This window comes from Notolepis coatsorum (genome assembly GCF_963971535.1).
Source record: "Notolepis coatsorum genome assembly, chromosome: 13".
NCBI lineage: Eukaryota > Metazoa > Chordata > Actinopteri > Aulopiformes > Paralepididae > Notolepis > Notolepis coatsorum.
In genome coordinates this window covers 42,910,702-42,923,345 of record NC_140177.1, presented here as the reverse complement: position 1 = coordinate 42,923,345, position 12,644 = coordinate 42,910,702, and positions in this window count along the sequence as shown.

Genomic DNA, 12,644 nt, shown 5'->3' with positions numbered 1-12,644 from the left:
GCAATGTTGTTCTTCAGACTTTTATAGTCTAGTGACAAACTAGGGTTTTGAGGTACCCCTACTGGAGGTAGAACAAAACACAGCAATGTTTTTCCTCATCTCTAAGGTCTCCCATATGAAATGGATTCTTGTATAAAAACATTTGACTCATAAATTAAACTAAAGTAAAAGTAAATCCACTTGTTTCCGTCTTGCTTTGCCTATATTGGACCTTCCGTGTGCATACATGCTGAAAGAATTGGACATGCACCAATCACCTACTAGCACTCTGCCCTTGGGACGCCCTTACCTGCTGTAATAAATGCTGCCAATCACCCTGCCCCACTCCTTTAGCACATTGCTTTGCACCACACATGAATGCTTCTTCTTCAATGGCCCCTTCAAGATAATGAAGAGTGATGCAGAGATGTCCCAACGTCTTTTTTCATGGCCCGTAGATACGCCTCCTCTCCATCTCTGCTGCCTGGTGTGCTTAGGTGATCCCTGACCCCTGTGCCCTGAGAGTTTTGGACTCAGATGTATGCAGCTGCTGCGCGGTCTTGTCCAGGGACTAGAAGATAGCGCTGTCTTGTCCAGGGACTAGAAGATAGCGCTGTCTTGTCCAGGGACTAGAAGATAGCGCTGTCTTGTCCAGGGACCAGAAGATAGCGAGGCACTCCCACATGATGTACCAGGAGATCCAGAATGTCCTTCGCCAGCTGCCTGGTCTCCTGTACTCCCATGAGGACGACAGTGGCACCGACCCCCTCCCCCCTCTGGTGCCATGGCTCCTGTCCAAGAGGAGCAAGATGACTCCGTCAACTCTGTAGCTTCCTCTCACCAGCATGACTGAGGCATAGAAGACCAGGCTCCCCACAAGTCCCCTCTCAGCAATGCCCGGCAGTGGTGGCCTCTGGTCGGCAGGTCGTTTGGCACACTGTGTTCACAGGAACTTGATGGTAATAATAATAATTAATAATAATTTCTTGGATTCATATAGCGCCTTTCAGGAGACCCAAGGCGCCTAACAGTGGGGGGGGGGGGCAGCTAAGGGGAGGGAGATCAGAGGAACAAGCTAACAACAAAGTAAAGAATAATAATAAAAAGAATATAAAAAAAGAGGGACATTAGGCAGAGTCATTTATAAATTTGGTGAAGAGGTGAGATTTGAGTTGGGATTTGAAAGAGTCCAGGGATTTAGCACTGCGGATGTTTGGAGGGAGGGAGTTCCAGAGGGTGGGTGCGGCAACAGAGAAGGCTCTGGGACCGACAGTGCGCAGGTTGGTGGTGGGGATGGAGAGGAGACCGGAGTCAGAGGACCGCAGCCTCCGGGCTGGGATGTAGGGATGGAGGAGGTCAGCTAGGTACCGGGGGGCAAGGGAGTGAAGGGCTTTGTAGGTGACGAGGAGGACTTGATTGATGCTGGACTTGACTGGAAGCCAGTGGAGGTGGATACGGGTGGGGGTGATGTGATGCCAGGACTTAGGGTGAGAACCCTATAGCAGCAGAGTTATCTACATACTGAAGCCTGTTTAGGGCATTGCTGGGTAGCCCTACAAGAACGGAGTTTGCATAGTCCAGACGGGAGGTGACGAAGGAGTGTATAAGTGTCTCTGCTAGAGTCGGGGAGAGATAGCCGGAGTCTGGAAATGTTCCTGAGATGGAAAAAAGCAGATTTGGTGGGTGTTAGTATTCCGATGCGACCCCCGGGAACAGCACTTGGCCAAAAACATCTGATTGATTGCGGTTGGTAGTAAACCATTGCGGAAGCTGATATTTTTGGCGTCAAATGGTTTTGGTCTCTGCCAAGTGGAGTTCCCGGGGTCACCTGCCAATCACCAGGGGTGTAAAGTACTTGAGTAATTGTACTTCGTTACAATACTTAATAAAGTACTGTTTTTGGGGGATTTGTACTTTACTCAAGTATTATGGTTTATCTTTTTTTATTAGAAGAATTAATGCTAATATTGTAGTGACTGTACATAATTCACACAGAACTGTTGTTGGGAATAGTAGTTCCCCCCGGACGATATTGTGTGTAGCACTTCCTGCCTCGAGCATTCTATTCTATCTATCGATTCGACTACGTCGACATTGTTGTTATGCTGCTGTTGAATAAAGGAATTAGGTTCAACTTCGACACACCGCCTCCGACTCCTTTATCCCAGCGCTACACTGGTGACCCCGACATTAGTCTCGAGGAAGTTTCCGAGACAGATAATACAACGAACATGGCAAACATTTTTTATTTAAAGAGCTGTTCCTCAGACACATGCCGCCACGGGTACAGACGGCACTTGCCAATACAACCATTGTGGATCCCCGTGCTCTAGCAGAAGAGGCAGACCGGTTCTACCTGGCCACGCAGCACTTGGCCCCAGAGGTACTAGCCCCGACACGGGCGCACATGCCCAGAGGGGGAGGGGCGAAGATGGAGAGAGACGCCTCGGCCAACGGCAATAATGACACAGGCCTGTGTTATTTCCATGCGCGCTTCGGCGCGAGAGCAACAAAGTGCCGCCCACCTTGTACTTTTGTCAGGGCGGGAAACGCCAACACCTGCGCCCAGTAGCGGCCGTGAGCGCAGGTACGTCGAACAGGCTACTCTTCATTAAGGACACACTCTCCGGTCGAAAATTCCTCTGCGACACCGGAGCACAGAGGAGCGTCCTACCGGCGACGGTGGAGGACACCGCCGGCGGGGATGGGGGTCCGCGACTGATGACCGGCAACGGTAACCCGATCCGCACCTACGGCACGAGGACCGTGGAGTTGTGTTTTGGGGGACAGCGGTTCACGTGGGAGTTTGTCACGGCCGACATCTCGTTCCCACTACTCTGGGCGGATTTCCTCTGTGCACATGGGCTCCTCGTGGACGTTAGGCACGGCCGCCTAGTAGACGCCCAGACATATGCTTCCTTGACATGTGTGCGCAATGAAGTAGTATACAGCGGGCTGGCCAGCTCGCTCGCAGAAGGTGACGTGTACCAACGCCTACTGCGGGAGTTTCCCGGCTTGACACAGCCTACGTTCTCAGCCGCGACCACCAAACATGGGGTCGAGCATCACATAGAGACTCAAGGAGCTCCCGTGTACGCTAGGGACCGCCGGCTCAACCCTGACAGACTAGCAGTCGCTAGGTCAGAGTTCGCCAACATGGAGAGGTTGGGGATTATCCGACGCTCGGACAGTCCCTGGGCCTCGCCGCTGCACATCGTGCCCAAAGCGGACGGGGGATGGAGACCGTGCGGTGACTACAGACGCCTCAACGACGCTACCACGCCAGACCGCTACCCGGTCCCCCACATCCAGGACTTCTCAGGGCACCTGGCGGGTAAGCTGTTCTTTTCAAAAGTAGACCTGGTACGCGGTTACCACCAAGTGCCGGTACACCCCTTGGACGTCCCGAAGACGGCGGTGGTAACACCCTTCGGTCTATTCGAGTTCCTACGGATGCCGTTCGGACTTAAGAATGCGGCACAGTCTTTCCAGAGGCTAATGGACTCGACGCTCAGAGACATGTCGTTTATTTTTGTCTACCTGGACGACATCCTCGTTGCCAGCTCCTCGCCCAAAGAGCACCTGGCGCACCTCCGATGCCTCTTTACGAGGCTTGGCCAACACGGCCTAATCATCAACCCGGCTAAGTGCCAGTTCGGGTTGACCTCCATACAGTTCCTCGGACATCTCATCAACAGGAGGGGTCGAAAGTGGAAGCCGTTTCCGCTTTCCCACGACCCCCGACGGCCCGAGCACTCAGAGAATTCCTCGGGATGGTGACGTTTTATCACCGGTTCATTCCCCGGGTGGCCCACACCATGCGGCCGCTTTACGACAAGTCCCCCAACCAGCCTGTCGACTGGACGGCCGAGAGGACGACAGCCTTCGCGGCCACCAAGACGACCCTGGCGGATGCAGCCATGTTGGCTCACCCGTCACCCGGGGCCCCGGTCGCCATTACCACCGACGCGTCAGACTACGCGGTGGGCGCGGTTCATGAACAGTACGTTGACGGCGCCTGGCAACCGCTGGCGTTTTTCAGCCGTCAACTGACCCCCAGGGAGCGCAAGTACAGCGCATTTGACAGAGAGCTCCTAGGCCTCTGGTTGGCGGTGCGCCATTTCCGTTTCATGCTGGAGGGCCGAGAGTTTACGGCCTTCGTCGACCACAAACCCCTCACGTTCTCCATGTCCAAGGTGGCTGAACCGTGGTCCGCGCGACAACAGCGGCAACTCTCGTATATTTCTGAATACACAACAGACATACGGCAAATCGCCGGGAAAGCCAACGTGGTCGCAGACTGCCTATCCAGGGTCGTCATCGGAGCTGTGCAACTGGGCCTCGACTACGTCGCCATGGGCTCGGAACAGGCCTCCGACCACGACATCCAGGCCCTCAGGACAGCGGATACCAGTCTGCGCCTCAGAGACGTCGCAATTGGCGGCTCGGGCGCGTCCCTGCTCTGTGACCTCTCCACCGGGCACCCCCGGCCGCTGGTCCCTATAGGCTGGCGCAGGCGGGCTTTCGAGGCGGTGCACGACCTGTCTCACCCCGGTAGGAAGCCTTCGAGCAGGTTGGTGTCACAGAAATTTGTGTGGCGAGGGCTCAAGAAAGACGTGATGGCCTGGGTCGACGCGTGTGTGTCCTGCCAACGGGCTAAAGTGCACCGACATACCAAGGCCCCGCTTGTGACATTCGTAGTTCCCGAGAGGAGATTCGACCACGTCAACGTTGACCTCGTGGGCCCGCTTCCTTCCTCTCACGGGTTTACCTACCTGTTCACTATGGTGGACAGGACCACCCGATGGCCGGAAGCCGTTCCCCTCACCTCGACATCTTCTTCCGACGTGGCCCGCGCCTTTATCAGCACGTGGATCGCACGTTTCGGCACCCTGTCCGACCTCTCCTCCGACCGGGGCTCGCAGTTCACCTCGGAGCTATGGAACGGGGTCGCCAGCGGCCTGGGGGTTAAGCTGCACCGTACAACCGCGTACCACCCGCAGGCCAACGGGCTATGCGAACGTTTCCACCGGTCCATGAAGGCAGCGCTGCGCGCAGGCCTGACGGACGGCAACTGGGTGGATAAGCTGCCGTGGGTCATGCTCGGACTTAGGAGTGCCCCCAAAGAAGACCTGCAGTCCTCGTCCGCGAAGCTGTTATACGGCCAGACATTGCGCGTCCCGGGGGATTTCATTCCGGACGCGACAACCCCTTGGTCCTCGGCCAGCCAGCGTTCCACCCAGCGGGAAGCGGCTCAGACCTTCGCCCCGATTCCCACGTCGCAGCATGGTACCCCCGTTTCCCGGGTGCCGCACAGCCTGCACACGGCGGAGTACGTTTTTGTTCGCCACGACGCGCACCGTGGGCCCCTACGCCCCCCTTACGATGGCCCGTTTAGGGTCCTGCGACACGGTGATAAGGACCTCATGGTCGACATGGGCGGTAGGACGGAGACCGTGTCAATAGACAGGATCAAGCCCGCTCACGTGGACGTTTCCTAACCTTTGGAGTTGGCCCTTCCCCCCCGCAGGGGTCGTCCGCCGTTGCCCCGGGAGCCGCCTCCCACAGTGCTCCTGGTTTTCCGCGCTCGCCGAGGCCGTTTCGTGCCCCCGGGTGTCGTGGAGGGCGCGAGCACTTACGCCGTTCCGCCCTCCCCGCCCCGCCCCCGGTTTTCCGCACACGCCGAGGCCGGGCAATTGTTCCCCCACGCCGGGGGGATTTTGACTATGGGTGAATTCTGGGGGGGCTTGTGTAGTGACTGTACATAATTCACACAGAACTGTTGTTGGGAATAGACGATATTGTGTGTAGCACTTCCTGCCTCGAGCATTCTATTCTATCTATCGATTCGACTACGTCGACATTGTTGTTATGCTGCTGTTGAATAAAGGAATTAGGTTCAACTTCGACACACCGCCTCCGACTCCTTTATCCCAGCGCTACAATATATACATTCAAATTATACATCTTCCATTTCATTCCCCTTTCCTATCCCCTAACCCCACCCCATCCCACCCAAGGAGAGCGACAACAAACATACATATAATACACATAAATAAAAAATAAACATAAATACAGATGTGACAGAAAAAACTACGCAAAAAGAAATTAAGTAAAATAAAAATAAATAATAATAAAAATAAATAAACAAAAAAATTACACTCCACCGCATATAAATGTATTTGGAACAACAAACCTCCAAGAATAAAAAGATCCACCGCACAGAGAAACAAAGCCGACGGAGGTTTAGCATTTCCAGACTTCTACCACTATTTTAAAGCGTTCTCTTTAAGACCACTGATCACCTGGTTTGATTCTCAAGCATTTGTATCCTGGAGAACATTAGAAGAAAACATAGTGGCACCACATAGACTGCAGGATATAGTATACACCAAATTATCAATTAAGCAATGCGACTTGAAATTTGGCCCTCTTATTACACATGTGATTCGGATATGTCAATAACAATGCACTCCTTATTGCACAACGACCTATCAGATATCCCATTGGGAGATATCTTCAACAAACGGGGTTTCTGTAGCTATCAAGATATTCATAACAAATTTAACCTCACCAGCTCCACTTATTATTTCTATATACAGTTATTAGCAACTTTGAAGGCTCATGGAGTCCCATTAAAGATACCACTTGAGCACCACAGATAACACAAATTCTTTTATGAAAGGGAGACATCGAGAGGCTTCGTATCTGACTTTTATCATCACTTACGTCTTCTAGCTTCAGAACGTCCCACTCCACTGACACATGCCTCCTCTATTTGAACGACCACATCAAACAAGAGGTGGACCCGGGCAAATACTGCGGCATGGTCATGCTGGACCTACAAAAGGCCTTCGACACTGTCAATCACTCCATTCTGATGGACAAGCTAAAAGCAATTGGTTTTGATAGCTTATCAGTGAGCTGGATGCAATCCTACCTGGAGGGGAGAGAACAGATGGTAGAGGTAAACGGTACTCTATCCCCCCCCCTCACAGTGAGCTGTGGTGTTCCACAAGGAAGCATACTAGGACCGCTACTCTTCCTAATTTATGCAAATGACATGTCGTCAGCCTGTGACTGCAACTTGTTCCTGTTTGCGGACGACTCAGCCCTGCTGGTCTCTGACAAGAACAAGTTGCAGGTTGAAAAAACCCTCAGCACGGAACTAGGCAAAATCTGCATATGGCTCGCTGATAACAAACTATCATTACACAGAGTCCATTCTCTTCGGTTCAAATAACAAACTCAGCAAGACCGACGGCTTCTCAGTTACAGTGGGTGACAATATTGTCACAAGGAAAGACGAAATTACCTACCTGGGTTCCATCCTAGATGCAAATCTTTCCTGTGACAAAATGGCATCCAATGTAATAAAAAAAGTCAACCAACGAACTAGATTCTTGTACCGGATCTCCTCTCTGGTAAACAAGAATACCCTGAAGACTCTGGCAGGAGCACTCATTCAAGGGTACTACTGTACTATGCGTGCACCTCATGGTACCAAAGCACCTCAAAGGCACTTAAAACAAAATTACAAACATCACAAAACAAACTGGTCAGACTACTACTTGACCTGAACCCCAGAACCCACCTCACCCCTGCCCACTTTGACAACCTAGGATGGCTTAGAGTAGACGACAGAGTACAGCAACTTGCAATGGGCCTGGTCTACAAGATACACTATACGACGGGGTACCCATGTACATGTCAAAATACTTCCCAAAGGTCAGTGAATACCACAACCACTACACCAGAGGAAGCTCAACAAATCATGTAAAACCCAGATTCGGCTCAAACAAGGGACTAAACACGTTTCGCAATTATGCCACAACAATGTGGAACGCCCTACCCAAAGCTGTAAAGGAATGTGAATCACTACCCACATTCAAAACCGCTCTTAAAGAGCACCTACGGGAGGCTGCAATTCTAAACTGGCCACCGTAAATGCCCAAAACCCCCACCACCTCCTAATAGACAGTCTCCTCCCCACCGCATGTATATATTCCCTTCCCGCCGTATGTATATTTCTCTCCCACCCACCCACCCCCTCCTAATGTACAGTCCCCTCCCCATCATATATACTCTGTCAGGATCTAGGGGTAACAGTACTGTATATTTGAATACCGTTTATGTCACAAATGTATCAGTACTAAATACCTATATGTCCCTATGCCATAAATGTCATGTATGTTGTGTATGTCATAAATGTCTATATGAATTGAAAATGGGGGACCCTGATGGAAACAAGACAAATGTCTTTCTCAGGTCTGCATCCCCTTAACAATTGTATGTATTGAGCCGTACTGTATTGTACCCATTCTGCAATCTGTTAAATAAAGTTTTCATTCATTCATTCATTCGTATGTAATCCTTCCCCTAGACTCAGTTTGGAGGAAGGATATACCAGACTTGGAAGTAGATTTTGATTGGCATGAAGTCTGGGCAAACGTTCGACTAGCGTCACGCAACCCGGATCATCAACAGATTAATCTTAATTGTATTCATAGGACTTACCTGACTCCTATACGATTGAACCGAATGGGGCTTAAACAAGACTCTCTATGCTCCCCTACAAATGTCTTAACCCAGTTGTACAGTAAATTACCAAGTATGGCTTTGTCAGTATTCCAGTGTACAGTGTGTCCCCCCCTACCCCAACCCCCCCCCCCCCTCCCCTCCAATGTACAGCCCCCACCCACCAACCCCACCCCACCCACCCAACCTCCTCCAATGTACAGTTTCTACGTCAAATGTATATACACTCATTTTCTGGACACTTTTTGTATCACAAACAGTACTATATTTGCAAACCTTATATGTCATAAATGTATAGATGTAGCAGTACTGTCTATCTGTATGTCATGTATGTCATATATGTTATGATGAATTGAAAATGGGGGACCCTGATGTAAACAAGACGAAAGTCTTTCTCTGGTCTGCATCCCCTTAACAATTGTATGTATTGAGCTGTACTGTACTGTACCCATTCTGCAATCTGTTAATAAACTTTTCAATCAATCAATCAATCAATCCTTGTGTCTAAGGGGTGATATCGGTACATTTATGCATATGTATTGGGAATGCCCCCCTGTTAAGATATTCTGGGAAGAAGTAACCACGCAATTATCAGAATTTTTATTTCTGACCATACCTGTACTGCCTTCTGTATTGTTGTTGAATGATGTTTCTCAGTTAGCAGCCTCTATAAAGAATTATTGAGAAGAAACATAAGTTGGAAAACGAAGACCAGGATTTTGGAAACGTATGTTATGTCAGTCTTTTCATACGGAGCAGAAGCATGGACGCTGAATGAAGAGGCAAAGAGGATGATAGACTCTTTTGAAATGTGGACACTGAGGAAGATGCTGAAGATAACATGGAAGGATAAGATCAAGAATGAGGAGGTACTGAGAAGAGCGGATATGCAAGGAGGACAGCTGCTGGAGAGGTTGAAAAAGAGAAAGATGGAGTTGTGCGGGCATGTTCTGAGAGGATCCAGCGGGGAGATGTTCAAGAAGGTGGTGATGGGGAAGGTGGATGGAAAGAGAGGAAGTGGAAGACCAAGAAGAGGCTGGCTAGACGACGTCTGTGATTGGAGTGGAGTGAGAGGCGGAGTCACGGAGTTGGAGAGAAGAAGTGGGGACAGAATGGGTTGGAGAGTGATAGGCAACCTTCGGAACAAAGAAGCCACCTAATGATGATGATACAGCTAAAGAGACAAATTTTGTCCGGTCTTACGGCTGCTAAAAAGCTGATAGCATCACGCTGGATTCAACCGGATAAAATGTGCCGGAAGGTATGGGTTCTTACCTATCTCGATATCTAGAATCTACCGCAAGAATTTTAGGTGTCAATGAAGCCAGCATTGCAATCTGGTTAGAGGTGGTGGAGAGAATAAAGGTTAGCATATGAATTGTAATCCTTGGTTAGAAACGAAATAATGGATGGATTGTCCAAGGGGGGTCCTGAGGGGGGGAAGAAGAACGAGCAAGAGCATATGTATGTATTGTATTGTAAGTATTATGTATATATCTTGTAACCTACATTTATATTGATTCAAATACTGGACTGTATAGTCCTGTGATTTATTGTGGATATTTACTGTTAATGTTTGTGTGTCTAGTTTTATGTCATGTCAAAATTGTTCAAAAAAAGAAAAGAGAAAAAATATATATATATATAAAAGAAAAATAATAAAAAATAAATAAAAAAAACAGTAGTAATAATAATATATAATATAAGTAATACTCTCCATTCTGGTAGCATGTTGTCCAGATAGTTATATAATTATTATTTTTTTTAAATAAAAAGTAAATTTAACACCCTAAGACCACCACAATGCCATCTCCCCAGCCATACGTGGTCTAGCAGTGTCAGAAAGGTAGGTGGGGGAAGGAGGGGGGTCATGGGGTCCAAGGTTTGAAAGGAGAAGGGACTTAGGTCATATGGGTTTTGAAATTAAGTAGGAAGGGCTGCCATGTTTTGTGGAAAGTATCTGTGTGGCCTTGTGTTGTGAATCTGATTTTCTCTATATGTATGAGAGACATAACATCCCTGGCTGCCTTCCAGTTGAATATAATGTGGCATCTGGCAATAAGTGAGGCAAAGGCCATAGCATTGGATTGCCCAATAGACCACAAGGTGGCGAGATACAACGTAAGGAGGTCAGTAATTGAGGCAAAACGGCGCTACAGGGATAAAATTGAACTTCAGTACTGTAAAACCCAATACGTTTCCAGAACTTAAAAAAAATTTGTCAACCCCCTGCCTCAAATTTTTTAAGTTGATAAACTCAAATGTTTTCAGTTGGCTAAGACTTACAATTCTCAGTTAAGGCAACTCAAATATGGTCTGTTACTGTGACTTAAGGTTCTCAGTTAAGTCAAATCAAATATGGTCAGTTACTGTGACTTACAGTTCTATTTCATTCTGGCCTCCGCTCAGCGTCAGTCTGCACTAACCTCACTTCGTGCCTAGCACTGAATAAAAAAACTCCACAATGTACCTTGTACATACCGACATCCGTCTGGCCACACCCCTATCCGCTTACCTTCATAAGCAGGTGTGTGGTCACCTACTCGCCTCCTTCTTCACTTTCACCACAAGGAAGTGCCTCGGTAGATACCCACACTTGACGAGGTTGTTTAGTTGAAGAAAGTTGGAAAACAAAAGAACGGCAAGATACGTTGACATCATATCTTTATTTTCTCTCTCACTATTTTCGAGAAAATACGGCGATATTGTCTTCGTCACTGGAGTGTCTGGAAGATGATGATCATTCTGACCTCCACCGGCTTTTTCGTATTAGGGGCTCGCACCGCTGATATACTCCCCGACTGCAGTCCTCCTTGCTGCGGCTGGATGGGTATTGGCCCTCCGGTCATACAGCTGGACTGTGGGAAGCACCGGCTGTTGTGAGGAATCGGTTGCTTCCGGGTGGGGTGAGTATTGTTTTGCTTGCGAGCACTGGTTGTCTGTTTATGCTATGGGGGTTAGCTGACAATTTTACGAACGCCGACCCCGGACTGGGGTCCTCTGCTCGGCTTCTTAAGCGGCGGACGGAGGATCTTGGTCTGACGCCCATGATGGTCAACCTAGTGGGCCGCGACCAAGACCTGGTTAAAACCCGGGATTCTCTGGACGAGCGGATGCTTCTCTGTCCCGTGCAGGCCCCATCTTTCACATAAATGTGGAAGTACACCCTAGTTTCTTTAATAGTTGTCATACAGAAGTACAGAATACTCTCATACCAAATGCTTCTTACTGTTACGCTCCAGAGACTGTGCTAGACAAGATAGTATCAAATAACATAGTATAGCATGTAATTTAGAAGAAGAAAATGAGGTCACAGTGTTCGGTATAGACATATGTACAATGTTCTGAGTTACCATATAATATACAATACTATGCAGTGTACTAATGTACAGTACTATATAGTGCAAAGCAGAAATGGGATGAGGTACAATTTAGGTACAATTTACAGTAAGGTGTACGAGTTGTAGTGCAATCCTTCATCAATAAATATAAAGTGTGGGGAGTGGGTGCTACAGTGTGTTTGTTTAAAGTGGGTGTGTGCTATAAAGTGTGTGGAGTGGGTGCTACAGTGTGTTTGTTTAAAGTGAGTGTGTGCGTGTGGATGTGTGTGCTATGTGCGTTTGGTGGTTGTTGTTGTGTAGTGTTCATTGTTCGTTTAGCAGCCTGATGGCCTGGGGATAGAAGCTTCTTCTGAGTCTTTCTGTGCTCGCCTTGAGACTCCGGTATCGCTTGCCTGACCGCAGCAGTTCAAAGAGGCAGTTGTTCGGGTGACTGGAGTCTTTAATGATTCTCTTAGCCTTGCCCTTGCAACGCTTGTTGTAAATGTTCTGGAGGGTGGGGAGCCCCCCTCCAATTGTGCGTTCGGCTGAACGTGTCACTCTTTGTAGTCTGCTTCGGTCTTGTGCAGTGCTATTCCCAAACCAGGAGGTGATGTTGCCGGTCAAGATGCTCTCTATTGTACATGAGTAGAAGTTCTTAAGGATCTTCTGACTGACTTGGAACTTCCTTAGGCGCCTGAGGAAGTAGAGGCGTTGTCGTGCCTTCTTCACAACACTGTCAATGTGTGTGGTCCTAACAAGGAACAAGGAAATGTGGGCATAGGATCTTCATTATCGGGAGTTCCATGC